Source organism: Amborella trichopoda, chromosome 1 (assembly GCF_054954075.1).
Source record: "Amborella trichopoda isolate Santa Cruz 75 chromosome 1, AtrichopodaSantaCruz75HAP2 v2.0, whole genome shotgun sequence".
NCBI classification, from domain to species: domain Eukaryota; kingdom Viridiplantae; phylum Streptophyta; class Magnoliopsida; order Amborellales; family Amborellaceae; genus Amborella; species Amborella trichopoda.
This window is the reverse complement of record NC_142336.1, coordinates 42325174-42342844: the sequence shown is the minus strand read 5'-3', so window position 1 is coordinate 42342844 and position 17671 is coordinate 42325174.

Genomic DNA, 17671 nt, shown 5'->3' with positions numbered 1-17671 from the left:
TCAGGTTACATTGATAGCTCTCTAATCAATAACCAAGAAAAATCAGAGATCAATTTTTGAAACTTAAACAAAAAGAACACCTCTTTACTAACTTCATCAAACAACATCACCTAGAGCTTCACAGGGCAGCCCGAGTGCAATAGCATTAGAAGTGAACAAAATCCATCAAAATTTGTTATACTGCAAGCAATCATCAAGACACATAACTGAGAATAATTGGAAGGAGAAAAATGGAGAATTGATAGACTAAATGAAGGCAACAACAAGACCTATCTTACATACATTATCCATGACTCAAGTATACTGAAATAAAACAATAACCATCATCCTATGATACCCTAAATGACTAAAATAGTAAGCAGCGCGCACATGGAAGCCAGCAAAAAATTGAAGCTTAAAAATGGAGGTGTTCTTTTTGTTCAAGCATCGAAATTGCTCTCTGGTTATCGATTAAGGAACTATCATGGTAACCATTGTTACCTGAATTTATAGTTTTCTATTGTGTATGGAGGAATAAGGTTTCATCACCATACTTAGTATGTAGTTTCGATACCTGAGCTATTGTGGGTTACATCTATTCAGATTGTTGTATCATGTTGGTATTCTTTTGTTCAAGCATCGAAAATCTCCCTATGTTTCTTTTAAGGTTATTGATTAGAGAGCTATCATTGTAACCATTGTAACCTGACTTTATAATCTATTATTATGTGCTGAAGAATAAGGTTTCATCACCATACTTTGAAGTATATCATTAGATGATGGTTATTATTTTATTTCAGTTTACTTGAGTCATGACTTTAAAGGTTTAAGCTAATGTAATCTCTGTAAGATAGGCTTTGTTGCCTTCTGTTGCAACCTTCTTTTAGTTTATTAATTCTCCAGTTTTCTCCCTCCAATTTTTCTTTGGCATGTTTCTTGATGATTGCTTGCAGTTTAACTAGTTTTGATGCATTCCGTTGTCTTCTAATGCACACTCGGGCGGCCCTCTGACTCTCCTCAAGGTGATGTTGTTTTGTGAAGTTGGTAAATAAGTGTTCTTTTTGTTCAAGCATAAAAAATTGCTCTCTGATTCTTCATGGTTATCCCATTGTGACTTTATAGTTTTCTTGGTTTCATCACCATTCTTAATGCAGTTCTGATGTTTAAGCTATTGTGGATTACTTCTATTCTTATTGTTGTATCATCTTGGTGTTCTTTTGTTCTGGCAACGAAAATTTCTCTCTGTTTCTATTTGGTTATCGATTAGATAACTCTCATTATAACCTGACTTTATAGTTTACTATTGTATGCATGGGAATATGATTTTCTCACCATACTTAGTAAGGTTTCATCACCATACTTCATTATCTGGCATGCTCTATGTGTATTTATGCGCCCTTCACTATTTTAGTCATTTTAGGGTATCATAAGATGATGGTTATTATTTTATTTCAGTATACTTGAGTCGCAGCTTCAAAGGTCTAATAAGCTAATGTAGTCTCTATTAATCAACTCTGTAAGATGGGCCTTGTTGTTTTTTGTAACTTCTTTTAGCCTATCAATTCCCCAGTTTTCTCCCTCCAATTATTCTTTGGTATGTTTCTTGCGGATTGCTTGCAGTTTAACTAGTTTTGATGGATTTTGTTGACTCTTAAAGCTATTGCACTCGAGCTACCCTCTATCTGACTCTCCTTTAGGTGTTATTGTTTTGCGAAGTTTGTTCAAGCATTGAAAATTGCTCTCTGATTCTTCTTGGTTATCGATTAGAGAGATATCGTTTTAACCATTGTTACCTGACTTTATAGTTTGCTATTGTGTGCGAAGGAGGCTTCATCACCATACTTAAGTAGGCCTTGTTGCCATCTGTTAGGGCCTTCTTTGATAAGTTTCTTGATGATTTCTTGCAGTATCACCTGTTTTGATGGATTTCATTGACTCTTAATGCTATTGCACTCAAGCTGCCCTCTAAGTGATGTTGTTTTGTGAAGTTGGTAAAGAAGTGTTCTTTTTGTTCAAGCATCGAAAATTGCTCTCTTATTTTTCTTCTTGGTTATCGATTACAGAGCTATCATTGTAACCATTGTAACCTGACTTTATAGTTCGCTATTTCGTGCGGAGGAATAAGGTTTCATCACCATACTTAATAAGGTTCCATCACCATACTTCATATTCTGGAATTCTTATTTCTTTATTTATACGCTCTTTACTATTTTAGTAAATTTTAGGGTAACATAGGATGATGTTTATTATTTTTGTAATGCTCTTTTTTTATGCTTCAGATTTTGGCTTGCTTCTCTATGTGTGTATTTATGCGCTCTTTACTATTTTAGTCATTTTAGGGTATCATAGAATGATGATTATTATTTTATTTCAGTATAATTGAGTCACGACTTCAAAGGTGTAAGCTAATGTAACCTCTGTAAGATAGTCCTTGTTGCCTTTTGTTAGGGCCTTCTTATGATTTAATTGAGTCTATCATTTAATTGGGATCAACTCTCGATAAGATAGGCCTTGTTGCCTTTTGTTAGGGCCTTCTTTTAGTCTATCAATTTTCCAGTTTTTTCCCTCCAATTATTCTCTAGTATGATGATTGCTTGCAGTTTAACTACTTTTGATGTATTCCGTTGACTCTTAATGCTATTGCACTCGGGCTACCCTCTGACTCTTCTCTAAGTGATGTTCTTTTGTGAAGTCGGTAGATAGGTGTTTTTTTTGTTTAAGCATAAAAAATTGCTCTCTGATTCTTCTTTTTGTTCAAGCATAAAAAATTAGAGAGCTATCATTGTAACCATTGTGACTCTATGACTTTCTTGGTTTCATCACCATTCTTAATTTAGCCTATGCAGTTCTGATTCCTAAGCTATTGTGGATTACTTCTGTTCAGATTGTTGTATCATGTTGGTGTTTTTTTGTTCAAGCAACGAAAATTGCTCTCTGTTTCTTCTTTGTTATCGATTAGAGTGTTATCATTGCTATTGTTTCTTCTGGCATGGTTATCATTGCTATTGTTTCTTCCTAAGCACAGTATGGTGATGAAACCTTATAGCTCCGCACACAATAATAAACTATAAAGTCAGGATATCATTGGCTTCAAAGGTCTAAGCCAATGATAGCTCCTTAATTGATAATCAAAAAGAAGAATCAAAGACCAATTTTCAATGCCTGAACAGAAAGAACACCTCCGTACCAACTTCACAAAACAACATCACCTAGAGGAGAGTCAGAGGGCAGCCCGAATGCAGTAGAAGTCAACGAAATCCATCAAAACATGTGAAACTGCAACAAACATATCAGAGAATTTTTTGAAGGAGAAGTTTGGAGAATTGATGAACTAAAAGAAAACCCTAACAGAGGCAACAAGGCCTATTTATAGAGAGTTGATCATCTTACAGAGAATGCCCAAAATGAGTTGATTGCCCAAAACAAGTACGAGTTGATTGCCCAAAAGAGGTGAGTCGCCCTGAAATAAAGACTTGATTTATATAAATATACTAGTATCTGAATGACAAGTGACGAACGCCAAAAGTCATGTTAATTGAGGTAAACTTCCCGTTTTCCTCCCTGTGCCCGGAGGGGATAGTCACAATTGACCTGAGCTGAGCGGACGAGAGAGTATAGAGCGGGACAGAGAGGCTAGTTACTAAAGATCGGAGGGGCTAGAAATGAATGGCCCGAGGTTAAAGTTGGCTATTCCAAAGGGTGTTTTTCCGATCTTCAAGCTTTCTCATGGTGCGAAAATGAAACGCCTTAGCTGTGGCTGGAGAAATGCTCTTAGTTGAAGCTTATATATAGTGCGATAGATAAATTGGAACAACAACCTTCGGTTCCATCATTCCACCTTAACTAACTCATAAACTAAGGGCATTTTGATTAGCATGGGCATGGCATGACCTTCTTTCTCATCTAGAGAGTAAATAATAGAATGAATCACCTTTTCGTCCTTGGTCGCACTATCTAGTAAAACTTACCTCGCGTACTTTCACGTAGCGGTCCGTTCGCGACTCTTCCAGAGTCATCAAAGGAGCTATTCCTGCATTTGTTGACTCTCGAAAGTCCTCTCCTATTAATTAAGAACCGGAACTTTCACCCCGTACATCTCGTATGGCCGTCATCAAACGTCCTTATGTCCCATCTCTCACCTATTCGTCTGTCAGAAAACAGGTCAGCTCTGTGATCTTGCTTACCACGGACTAGCCCTCCTATGAATGAATTCTTCCTTCGGGTGATCAAACAGAGGTGGCTTGCTTTTTTTTGCTATCTATTATTCTACTCTGTCGGGTTTAGTAGAATGCTTTCTTTCATGCGGCATTGGCCGGTGGAAAGTATAGATGTTTTTGGCATGGCATTCTTTTTTTCTTTCTTAGCTTTGAACCTAAAGTGTTGAGCCTAGTGGGCTTATATTGGTAGAAATCATTTTCTTCGCTCTCCCATGAGCAAATGAATTGGTGCTTGCCTTTGTCTTCAATCACTTTTGAGCTCATCATAGGATAAATCTCCTTATCATTGGCAATTCCCATCTAAATCAGCATAAAGATATATTCCACCAACGGGCACATCATTAGAGGAGACCAAAGGAAAGAGGATTGAATGGATTGTTTAATGCCTCGACCGAATGAGGCTATGAAATAGATTTTGTTCGTTTAGTCACTCTTAGCTGGTTCCTTAAGTTTCAACCATTGAACATGTGAATCTTATAATATCAAGTATCTATCTTTGGGACGCATCGCCATATGTAAGGCCGGTTGGGCTAATATGAAAGGGAATATAGCTCGTTTCGTCCTTGTGTCCGTTGTCTTGCAGACCCTCACGCATTCCAGCTACAACGTAACCATCCTGAACCTTTCTTTACCCTGCTTTTCTCCTCTATAGCATTGTTGAATACCATGGAACGCAGCTACTATGCAGCAACAACATAACCGTGCCATCAAACATGCAGTTGAATAGAAGCCATTGCTTGATGGGAAAACTCCTATTTACCGGGTCTGAAATCGATTTCAACTCGGAGATTGCTTGGTCTTTCTTGCCTTTTTCTACTATGCCTTTCGTCGTGAACTACTAAATCGACTCCTCTTGTTGGCAAAGATAAATCTAGCCTTTTGGCTTTCTCGGGTCCGGGCTAATTCTTTGTCAAGCACCAATTCTTCCTTTAAGGGATCTACTATGGAAAGCATATGAACAAGACCGATACTGATATCAGCATAACATGAAGCCTACCACCCTACCTGAAAGCATTCTCTATCCGAAAGCCAACCATCGACATTGACTCAATGTAAGGGAAGGAGAGTCATTATTCAAGCCATCCTAACATTCGATCCCAGTCAACAAGAGAGAAGAACTTCTGAAGTATGTCTTTTCCTTGATTCCCTTCTACCCCAGCCCGGCTCAACGCCATGAAGCTTCTCCGCGGGTTCCTTCGCCTCTTCTTCTTTTTGTGCCACATTCAAGCAATAGAAAAGTTATTCTTCTTAGCAGTTGAACAAGTGAATGGGATGATTCTTCCCCCAAGGGTGACTTCACTACCTGGATCCTCATCTCTTGAACTTGTTCTGACAGCTAGTTTAATGGCACTGACATCTCATCTAGTCGTCATCGATTCCCTAACTATTTTAGTTATTTTATGCGCTCTTAACTATTTTATTCATTTTAAGGTATCATGGGATGATGGTTAATATTTTATTTTAGTATACTTGAGTCACGGCTTCAAAGGTCTAAGTCAATGTAATCTCTATAAGATAATCAACTCTCTGTAAGATAGGCTTTGTTGACTTCTGTTAGGGCCTTCTTTTAGTTTATCAATTCTCCAGTTTTCTCTCTCCAATTATTATTCTCTGGTATGTTTCTTGATAACTGCTTGTAGTTTAACTAGTTTTGATGGATTTCGTTGACTCTTAATGTTATTACACTCGGGCTGCCCTCTAGGTGATGTTGTTTTGTGAAGTTGGTAAAGAGGTGTTCTTTTTGTTCAAGCAACGAAAATCGTTGTCTAATTCTTCTTGGTTATTGATGAGACAGCTATCATCGTAACCATTGTAATCTGACTTTATAGTTTGATATTGTATGCGGAGGAATAAGGTTTCATCACCAAAGCATTGTTGCTGATGCCTAAGCTGTATTGGATTACTTCTATTTCGATTCTTGTTTCATGTTGATGTTCTTTTGTTCAAGCATCGAAAATTGCTCTCTGTATCTTCTTAAATATCGATTAGAGAGCTATCATTGTAACCATTGTAACCTGACTTTATAGTTTGCTATTGTTTGTGGAGAAATAAGGTCTCATCACTATACTTCAGTTTTTGACATGCTTCTATGTGTATATATGCGCTCTTTACTATGTTAATCCTTTTAGGGTATCATAGGATGATGGTTATTATTTTTTTAATGCTCTTTTTTTATGTTTTAGTTTCTGGCATGTTTTTATGTGTGTTTATGAGCTCTTTTCTATTTTCGTAATTTTCGAGTATCCTAAGATGGTCACTAATTTTATTTCAGTATACTTGAGTCATGTTTCAAAGGTTAAGGCTAATGTAATCATTGTAAGATTATCAACTCGCTATAGGATAGTCCTTGTGGTCTTCTGTTATGGCCTATTTTTATGATGTAATTTGATTCTATCAAATTTTGCAGTTTTCTCTCTTCAATTATTCTCTGGTTTTCTTGATGATAATCGCTTGCAGATTAACTAGTTTTGATTGGCCTTACTCAGATTTGTAATGCTTCTTTTTTATGCTTCAATTTCTGGCTCGCGTCTACGTGTGAGTATGTGCTCTTTACAATTTTAGTCATTTTAGGGTATCATAAGAAGGATGGTTATTATTTTTATTTCAGTATACTTGAGTCACGGCTTCAATGATCTAAGCTAATGTAATCTCTGCAAGATGATTGCTCTCTGTAAGATAGGCCTTGTTGCCTTCAGTTAGGGCCTTCAGGCTATCAAATCTCTAGTATGTTTCTTAATCCTTGCTAATGCGATTGCACTCGAGCTGCCCTCTGACTCTCCACTAGATGATGTTGTTTTGTGAAGTTGGTAAAGAGGTGTTCTCTCTATTTAAGCGCCATACTGGGCATAAACACACATAGAAGCATGCCAGAAACTGAAGTATGGTAATGATAGCTTATTAATTATGGTGATGAAACCTTATTCCTCTGCACAATTGCAAACTATAAAGTTAGGTTACAATGGTTACATTGATAGCTCTCTAATCGATAACCAACAGGAATCAAAGATCAATTTTCGAAACATGAACAAAAGGAACACCACTCACCAACTTCGTAAAACAACATCAGGGCAGCCCAAGTGCAATAGCATTAGAAGTCAAAAAAATCCATCAAAATTTGTTAAACTGCAAGCAATCATCAAGAAACATAATTGAGAATAATTTGAGGGAGAAAACTAGAGAATTGATAGACTAAATGAAGGCCCTAACATGACTAAAATAGCAAGGAGCAAGTATTACATTAGCTTAGACCTTTGAAGCCGTGACTCAAGTATACTGAAATAAAACAAGAACCATCATCTTATGATACCCTAAAATGTCTAAAATAGTAAGGAGCTCGTACATAAAAGAAAGCAAAAAACTGAAGCATAAAAAAGAAAGTGTTCTTTTTATTCAAGCATCGAAAATTGCTCTCTGATTATCTATTAGAGAGCTATCAATGTAACCATTGTAACCTGACTTTATAGTTTGCTATTGTGTGCAGAGGAATAAGGTTTCATCACCATACTTAGTATGCATTATTGCAGGTTATGCAGTTCCGATGCCTAAGCTATTGTGGATTATATCTATTCAGATTGTTATATCATGTTGGTATTCTTTTGTTCAAGCAGCGAAAATTGCACTCTGTTTCTTCTAGGTTATCTATTAGAGAGCTATCATTGTAACCATTGTAACCTAACTTTATAGTTTGTTATTGTGTGCCGATTAATAAGGTTTCATCACCATATTTCATATTCTGGTATTCTTCTATGTGTATTTATGTGCTCCTTATTATTTAAGTCATTTCAGGTTAACATAGGATGATGGTTATTATTTTTGCAATACTTCTTTTTTATGCGCACCTTACTATTTTAGTCATTTTAAGGAAATGTAATCTTTGTGATATCAACTCTCTGTAAGATAGTCCTTGTTACCTTTTGGTATGCCTTCTTTTATGATTTAATTGAGTCTATCAATTATTTGGTATCTATCTTGATGATTGCCTGCAGTTTAACTAGTTTTGATTAGTCGTACTCATACTTGTAATGCTCCTTTTTTATGCTGCAGTTTATGCACTCTTTACTACTTTAATCATTTTAGGGTATCATTAGATGATGGTTATTATTTTATTTAAGTTTACTTGAGTTATGGCTTTAAAGGTCTAAGTTAATGTAATCTCTGTAAGATGATCAAGTAGTAAGATAGGCTTTGTTGCCTTCTGTTACGACCTTCTTTTAGTCTATCAATTCTTCAGTTTTCTCCCTCAAATTTTTCTCTAGCATGTTTCTTGATAATTGCTTGCAGTTTAACTAGTTTTGATGCATTTCGTTGACTCCTAATGCTATTACATTTGGGCTGCCCTCTGACTCTCCTCTAGGTGATGTTGTTTTGTGAAGTTGGTAAAGTGGTGTTCTTTTTGTTCAAGCACCATACTACACATAAATACACATAAAAGCATGTCAGCAACTGAAGTATGGTGATGATAGCTTATTAATTATTGTGATGGAACCTTATTCCTCTACACACAATTGCAAACTACATAGTCTGGTTACAATGGTTACATTGATAGCTCTCAAATCGATAACCGATCAATTTTCGAAACTTAAACAAAAAGAACATCTCTTTACCAACTTCATCAAACAACATCACCTAGAGCTTCACAGGGCAGCCCGAGTGCAATAGCATTAGAAGTCAACAAAATCTATCAAAATTTGTTTTACTACAAGCAATCATCAAGAAACATAAATGTGAATAATTGGAGGGAGAAAACTGTAGAATTGATAGACTAAATGAAGGCCCTAACAGAAGGCAACAAGACGTATCTTACAGAGATTATATTAGCTTAGACCTTTGAAGCCATGACTCAAGTATACTGAAATAAAACAATAATCATCATCTTATAATACTCTAAATGACTAAAATAGTAAGGAGCGCGCTCATAGAAGCAAACCAAAAACTGAAGCATAAAAAAGGTTTTCTTTTTTTTCAAACATCGAAAATTGTTCTCTGATTATCAATTAGAGAGTTATCATTGTAACCTAACTTTATAGTTTGTTATTGTTTGCGGAGGAATGGGGTTTCATCACCATACTTAGTATGCATTGTTGTTGTTTATGCAGTTCTGATGCCTAAGAAATTGTGGATTACATCTATTCAGATTATTGTATCATGTTGGTATTCTTTTGTTCAAGCATCGAAAATTGCTCTTTGTTTCTTTTAGGTTATCTATTAGAGAGCTATCATTGTAACCATTGTAACCTGACTTTATAGTATGTTATTGTGTGCGGAGGAATAAGGTTTCATCACCATACTTCATATTCTGGTATGCTTCTATGTGTATTTATGCGCTCTTTATTATTTTAGTCATTTCAGGGTATCATTAGATGATGGTTATTATTTTATTTCCGTTTACTTGAGTCATGGCTTTAAAGGTCTAAGCTAATGTAATATCTGTAAGATGATCAAGTCGTAAGATAGGCTTTGTTGCCTTTTGTTACAACCTTCTTTTAGTCTATTAATTCTCCAGTTTTCTCCCTCCAATTTTTCTCTTGTATATTTCTTTATGATTGCTTGCAGTTTAACTAGTTTTGATGCATTTCGTTGACTCCTAATGCACACTCAAGCTGCTCTCTGACTCTCCTCAAGGTGATGTTGATTTGTGAAGTTGGTAAAGAGGTGTTCTTTTTGTTCAAGCATCGAAAATTGCTCTCTGATTCTTCTTGGTTATCCCATTGTGACTTTATAGTTTTCTTGGTTACATCACCATTCTTAATGCAGTTCTGATGCTCAAGCTATTGTGGTGCACTTCAGATTGTTGTATCTTAGTGTTCTTTTGTTCTGGCAACGAAAATTTCTCTCTGTTACTTTTTGGTTATCAATTAGAGACCTATCATTATAAACATTATAACCTGACTTTATAGTTTGTTATTATTGTGTGCGGAGGAATAAGGTTTCATAACTACACTTGAGTCACGGCTTTAAGATGGGCCTTGTTGCCTTTTGTAACTTCTTTTATCTATCAATTCTCAAGTTTTCTCCCTCCAATTTTTCTTTGGTATGTTTCTTGTTGATTGCTTGGAGTTTAACTACTTTTGATTGATTTCGTCGACTCTTAAAGCTATTGCACTCGGGCAACCCTCTGTCTGACTCTCCTTTAGGTGATGTTGTTTTGTGAAGTTTGTTCAAGCATTGAAAACTGCTCTCTGATTCTTCTTGGTTATCGATTAGAGAGCGATCGTTGTAACCATTGTTACTTGACTTTATAGTTTGCTATTGTGTGCGAAGGTGGGTTTATCACCATACTTAATAACGCTTCATCTACATTCTTCAGTTTTTGGCATGCTTTTATGTGTATTTATGTGCAATATGGTGATGAAAATTATTCCTCGGCACACAATAGCAAACTATAAACTCAAGTTACAATGGTTAGCTCTCTGATCGATATCCAAGAAGAAATAGAGGGCAATTTTTTATGCTTGAACAAAGAACACCAACAATCTGAATAGAAGAAATCCACATTAACTTAGGCATCATAACTACAGGCTAAACAAACAGCAACAATGCAATTATATTTTAGTCATTTTAGCGTATCATAAAGTGATGGTTATTATTTTTTTAATGCTTCTTTTTTAGGCTTCCATTTTTCTCATGCTTCTATGTTTATTTATGCGGTCTTTACTTTTTAAGTCATTTTAAGGTATCATAGGGTGATGGTTATTATTTTACTTGAGTCACGTCTTCAAATGTCTAAGCTGATGTAATCTCTATAAGATGATCAACTCTTTGTAAGATAGACCTTTGCCTTCTGTTAGGGCTTTCTTTTATGATTTAATTGAATCTATCAATTCTTCAATTTTCTTCCTCCAATTATTCTCTGGTATGTTTCTTGATGATTGCTTGCAATTTAACTAGTTTTGATTGGTCTTACTCAGATTTGTAATGCTCCATTTTTATTCTTCGATTTCTGGAATGCGCCTATGTGTATTTATGTACTCTTTATTATTTTTGTCATTTTAGGGTATCATAAGATGATGTACTCTTTACTATTTTTGTCATTTTAGGGTATCAAAATTTTGTATCATGTTGGTATTTTTTTGCTCAAGCATAAAAAATTGCGCCCTGTTTTTTCTTAGTTATAGATTAGAGAGTTATCATTGTAACTATTGTAACCTAACTTGATAGTTGCTATTGTGTGCGGAGGAATATGGTTTCATCGCCGTAATAAGGTTTCATCACCATACGTCTGTTTCTGACATGCTTCAATGTGTATTTATGTACTCTTTACTATTTTAAACCTTTTTGTAATGCTCATTTTTTTTGCTTCAGTTTCTGGCATGCTTCTATATGTATTTATGCGCTCTTAACTATTTTAATCATTTTAGGGTATCATAGGATGATGGTTATTATTTTATTTCAGTATATTTAAGTCACGTTTCAAAGGTCTAAGCCAATGTAATCTCTATATGATGATCAACTATCTGTAAGATGGGCCTTGTTGACTTCTGTTAGGACCTTCTTTTAGTGTATCAATTCTCCAATATAAGCATGCCAGAAACTGAAGCATAAAAAAGGAGCATTAGACAAATGAGTAAGACCAATCAAAACTAGTTAAACTGCAATCATCAAGAAATATACTAGAGAATAATTTGAGGGAGAAAACTGGAGAATTGATAGACTAAAATAAGGCCCTAACAGAAGGCAACAATGCCTACTTACAGAGAGTTGATCATCTTACAGAGAATACATTGGCTGACTTTTGAAGCCATGACTCAAGTATACTGAAATAAAATAATAACCACCATCTTATGCTACCCTAAAATGACTAAAATAGTAAAGAGCGCATAAATACACATAGAAGCATGCTAGAAACTGAAGGAAAAAAGAGTATTACAAAAATAATAACCATCACATCCTATGAAACCCTAAAATGACTATAATAGTAAAGAGCGCATAAATACACATAGAAGCATGCTAGAAACAAAAGTATGGTGATGAAACCCTATTAATTACAGTGATGAAACCTTATTCCTCCGTACATAATAGAAAACTATAAAGTCAGTTTACAATTGTTACAATGATATCTCTCTAATCGATAACCAAGAAGTAACAGAGAGCAATTTTTGATGCTTGAACAAAAGAACACCAACATGATACAACAATCTGAATAAAAGTAATCCACAATAGCATAGACATCATAACTGCATAGGCTAAAATGACTATTTTAGTCATTTAGGGTATATCATAGGATGATGGTGATTATTTTTGTAATACTCCTTTTTTATGCTTCTGTTTCTGGCATGCTTCCATGTGTATTTATGCGTTCTTTACTATTTTTGTTATTTTATGGCATCATCGGATGATGGTTATAATTTTATTTCAGTATACTCGAGTCACGACTTTAAAGGTCTTAGCTAATGTAATCTCTGTAAGATAATCAACTCTCTATAAGATAGGCCTTGTTGCCCTATGTTAGAATTGAGTCTATCAATTCTCCTGTTTTTTCCCTCCAATTATTCTCTAGTATGTTTCTTGATGATTGCTTGCAGTTTAACTAGTTTTGATTAGTCTTACTCAGATTTGTAATACTTAGTTTCTGGCATGCTTTTATATGTATTTATGCGCTCTTTACTATTTTAGTCATTTTAGGGTATCACCTTTGAAGCCATGACGCATGTATACTAAAATAAAATAATAACCATCATCTTATGATAGTTGATCAACTCTCTGTAATCTCTATACTACCATCGAGTTATGCTAATGTATTCTCTGTAAGATGATCAACTCTCTGTAAGATAGTCCTTGTTGCTTTCTGTTAAGGCCTTCTTTTAGTCAATTCTCCAGTTTTTCCCCTCGAATTATTCTCTGGTACGTTTCTTGATGATTGCTTGCAGTTTAACTAATTTTGATAGATTTAATTGACTCCTAATGTTATTATTGCACTTGGGTCCTCTAGGTGATGTTGTTTTATGAATTTGGTAAAGAGGTATTCTTTTTGTTCAAGCATCGAAAATTGCTCTCTGATGTTGTTTTGTGTAGTTGTTATTAATAAGGTTTCATCACCAGACTTATTTGCATTGTTGTTGTTTACCCTCTACAGTTCTGATGCCTAAGCTATTGTGGAATACTTCTATTCAGATTGTTGTATCATGTTGGTGTTCTTTTATCCAAGCATCATAAATTGCACTTTGTTTCTTCTTGGTTATCGTTGTAACTATTGTAACATGACTTTATAGTTTGCTATTGTTTACGGAGAAGTAAAGTTTCATCACCATAATAAGGTTTCATCATCATAATAAGGTTTCATCACCATACTTTTGTTTCTGGCATGCTTCTATGTGTATTTATGCGCTCTTTACTATTTTAGTCATTTTTGCAATGCGCCTGTTTTTTGCTTCAATTTCTGGCATGCTTTCTATGTGTATTATGCGCTCTTAACTATTTTAGTCATTTTAGTGCATCATAAGATGATGGTTATTATTTTATTTTAGTATACTTGAGTCACGGCTTCGAAGGTCTAAGCCAATGTAATCTCCGTAAGATGATCAACTCTCTATAAGATAGGCCTTGTTGCCTTCTGTTAGGGCCTTCTTTTAGGTTGTTCTCTGGTATGTTTCTTGATGATTGCTTGCAGTTTAATTAGTTTTGATGGATTTCGTTGACTCCTATTGCTTTGCACTCGGACTACCCTTTGACTCTCCTCTAGGTGATGTTGTTTTGTAAAGTTGGTAAAGAGGTGTTCTTTTTGTTCAAGCATCGAAAATTGCTCTCTGATTCTTCTTGATTATCGATTAGACAGCTATCATCGTAACCATTGTAACCTGACTTTACAGTTTGTTATTGTGTGCGGAGGAATAAGTTTTCATCACCATACTTAATTGCATTGTTGCTAATGCATAATATATTGTGGCTTAATTCTATTCCGATTATTGTATCATGTTGGTGTTCTTTTGTTCAAGCATCGAAAGTTGCTCTCAGTTTCTTCTTGTTTATCGATTATAGAGCAATCATTGTAACCATTGTAACCTGACTTTATAGTTTGCTATTGTGTGCGGAGGAATAACGATTCATCACCATAGTTCAGTTTATGACATGTTTCTATGTGTATTTAGACGCTCTTTACTATTTTAATCATTTTAGGGTATTAGAGGATGATGGTTATTATTTTTGTAACGCTCCTTTTTTATGTTTTAGTTTCTAGTATGTTTCTATGTGTATTTCTGTGCTCTTTTCTATTTTACTCATTTTAGGGTATCATAGTATGGTCATTATTTTTTTTCAATATACTTGTATCACGCTTCAAAGGTCTAAGCTAATGTAATCATTGTAAGATGATCAACTCTCTGTAAGATAGGCCTTGTTGCTTTCTGTTAGGGCCTTCTTTTACGATTTAATTGATTCCATCAAATTCTGTAGTTTTCTCTCTCCAATTATATTCTGGTTTTCTTGATGATAATCGCTTGCATTTTAACTTGTTTCAATTGATCTTACTCGGATTTGTATTGCTCCTTTTTTATACTTCAATTTCTGGCATGCTTCTATGTGTATGTATGCACTCTTTACAATTTTAGTCATTTTAGGGAATAAGATGATGGTTATTATTTTATTTCAGTATATGAGTCACAGCTTCAATGATCTATGCTAATGTAATCTCTGTTAGATGATCAACTATTTGTAAGATAGGCCTTGTTGTCTTCTGTTAGAGCCTTCTTTTAGTCCATCAATTCTCCAGTTTTTTTTTTTTTTCTTCAGTTTCTGGCATTCTTCTTTGTGTATTTATGCGCTCTTCACTATTTTAGTCATTTTTGGGTATCATAGGATGATGCTTATTATTTTTGTATTTCTCCTTTTTTATGCTTCAGTTTCTTGTATACGTCTTTATTTATTTATGCGCTCTTTACTATTTTAGTCATTTTAGGGTATTTGTGAATGGAGTAATGTCTCCGCTAGAGGTTTGGAAGATGTGATTGTAGCAGTCTTTTGAAGTTCAACTGCATATCCAGGCTTTTGTATCGCTTACATCTGGTATTTATTTGCTTATTGCCAGATCTCGTTCTAGTTACACTCTTATTCATGGCAGCATCTGCCTATCCATTTGTTTGCATCAGTTGCTTCCTCTTGATACGTGCTCTTCTTGAGGTGGAAGGTTATTCTACTTTCTCAAGATCTATTTGAACGGGTGTTGATTTAATTTTATGTGAACACAGTAGAAGTTGCTGGCTTAATGCAATGTTTGATTTGGATGAATAGATTTTCTAGATTTCTTCTGTTCAGTGTTGAATTACTGCATCAGTAATATCCTTTTTAGTGTAACATTGTGAAACATGACGAGTACATGAACTACTATTTTGATTGGATTGTTTCTAGAGTTATGCAAGTTCCGAGTTTATGGTGTGGCCATAGGTATTTTTATTTCTTGTGGTTTTGGAATGCAGTAGATTTCGCAGTTTAATTATTCACCCAAAGAACATTATTTGGGTGTAGTCAATCAAGCTCTTGTTGCACTGGATTTCATCAAAACTCTGAATTTTATATGTGTACATGTAAGAGATCTTCGATGATGGGTGAAAACGCCATGATAAGCTTGGACTGCCTTCTTGATCTATTAGGCATGTTCTCGAGTAAACATAAGCATCATCTTCATCATCAGATAATGTCAATTCAAGATTTATAGAAATTTTTGGCAAAGTTTTACGTTGGTTATCCTGGAGTAGACATATCCTATGGAATCTTCAGCGTCCCAAAGAAGCGCAACTCCAAGCTCTCCACAGTTGGGACTTGGTCGAAGAAGACCAGCCTCTATCCCACGAGAAGAGGAACCTTAGAACCCAACCCCAAATCGGATACCAGCTGCTCCTCTGTGAGGAAGAAATCTTCTGATATCAATGTTTGAGAATTAAAGGTTGAAGCATGATGATCTTAACACTGCCTTCTTCTACAAAACCACCAATTGCCATAGGCCGGACAACACGATCACCCAGATTAAAGTGGGAGACTCCATTTACGACAACCTTCTCAAGTGGAAGGGGCGATCATTGAATTTTTTGGCAACCTCTTCTCTATTCCCTCGGCCCCTAAACCAAGGATGGCAGAGCTCTCCTTCAGGTCCGTTCAACTAGACAAAGTGGCATGGCTTCAACGGTCTTTCATCGAAGACGAGATCTTCAAAGTCATCAACGACCTAGGCCAGGACCAAGCCCCTAGACATAAGGCTTCCCGATAGCACTCTTCAAAACCTTCTGGACATCCATCCTGATATCCTATCCTTCTTCAAGGAATGTCATTCTAGAGGCATTATCCGTAAGGCCTTGAATGCCATTTTCATTGCATTGGTACCTAAGGTAGAGGGCATGGAGGAACTTAAGGACTTCATACCCATTAGCCTCATTTATAGCTCTTATAAAATTCTATCCAAGGTTCTTGCCTCTCGCTTAAGAGAGGTCCTAGACTGGGTCAAGGGGGCCTTTGTCAAGGATAGGCAGATCCTAGATGGAGCCCTAGCGGCTAATGAATGTATACACTCTAGACACCTTACAGAATCCTTGGAATCGTTATCAAAATTGATTGGGAGAAGGCTTACGATCATGTGGACTGGAATCTCCTGGATGCTTAGAATGGGTTTCGATAGACGTTGGAGGACTTGGATTAAAAGGTTGCATCTCCTGACCCTTTTTCTCTATCCTAATCAACAGCACCCCGAGAGGTCTTTTCTCTTCTTCTAGAGGTCTTCGACAAGGGGATCCCCTATCCCCTTTCCTATTCTCCGTGTTGGCAGAGGTTTTCAGCAGGTCCATTGAAAGGATGCACCAACATGGACTGCTGGAAAGGTCAAAAATTGGGAGTCAAAGCCAGGTCATCTCCCACTCCAGTATGCTGACGACACCTTTCTCTTCTGCTGGGCCACCACTCAACAGGTGGACTCCCTCTTACTTCTTCTCAAGTGCTTTGAGTTGGCCACTGGTTTAAGGGTCAATATGGCCAAATCCAAGATGATTGGTGTATCCGTTGATGCCGAAGTGAATAACTTGCCGTCCACCTACCTTGGCCTACCCCTCAGTACTGGACTCCTTAGAAAGCAACAATGGAGTTACATTGCTGGACAAGTTTGAAAGGGAACTGGCTGGTTGGAAAGGCATATTCCTATCATTGGCAGGTAGAGTCACGCTCATCAAGGCCACCCTCTCTAACATCCCAATTTATCAGATGTCCCTCTTCCATATGCTTGCCTCTATAGCAAACTGTCTAGAGCAGCTCATGAAGAATTTATTGTGGTCTGGTCTGGAAGAGCAACAAAAATTTCACCTCATCTCTTGGGAAATAGTGTGGAGGCTTAGGAATTTGCAACCTGAGAACCAATAATTTGGCCCTTTTAGGTAAATGGTGGTGGTGCTTTTTCATCTAGGATAGCCAATTATGGATTGAGGTGCTCCAACACGAGTACCTTTGTCACTAACCTTATACGCTATCTGATCCCACAATCACCTGTAGATCCTCTGGGTCTG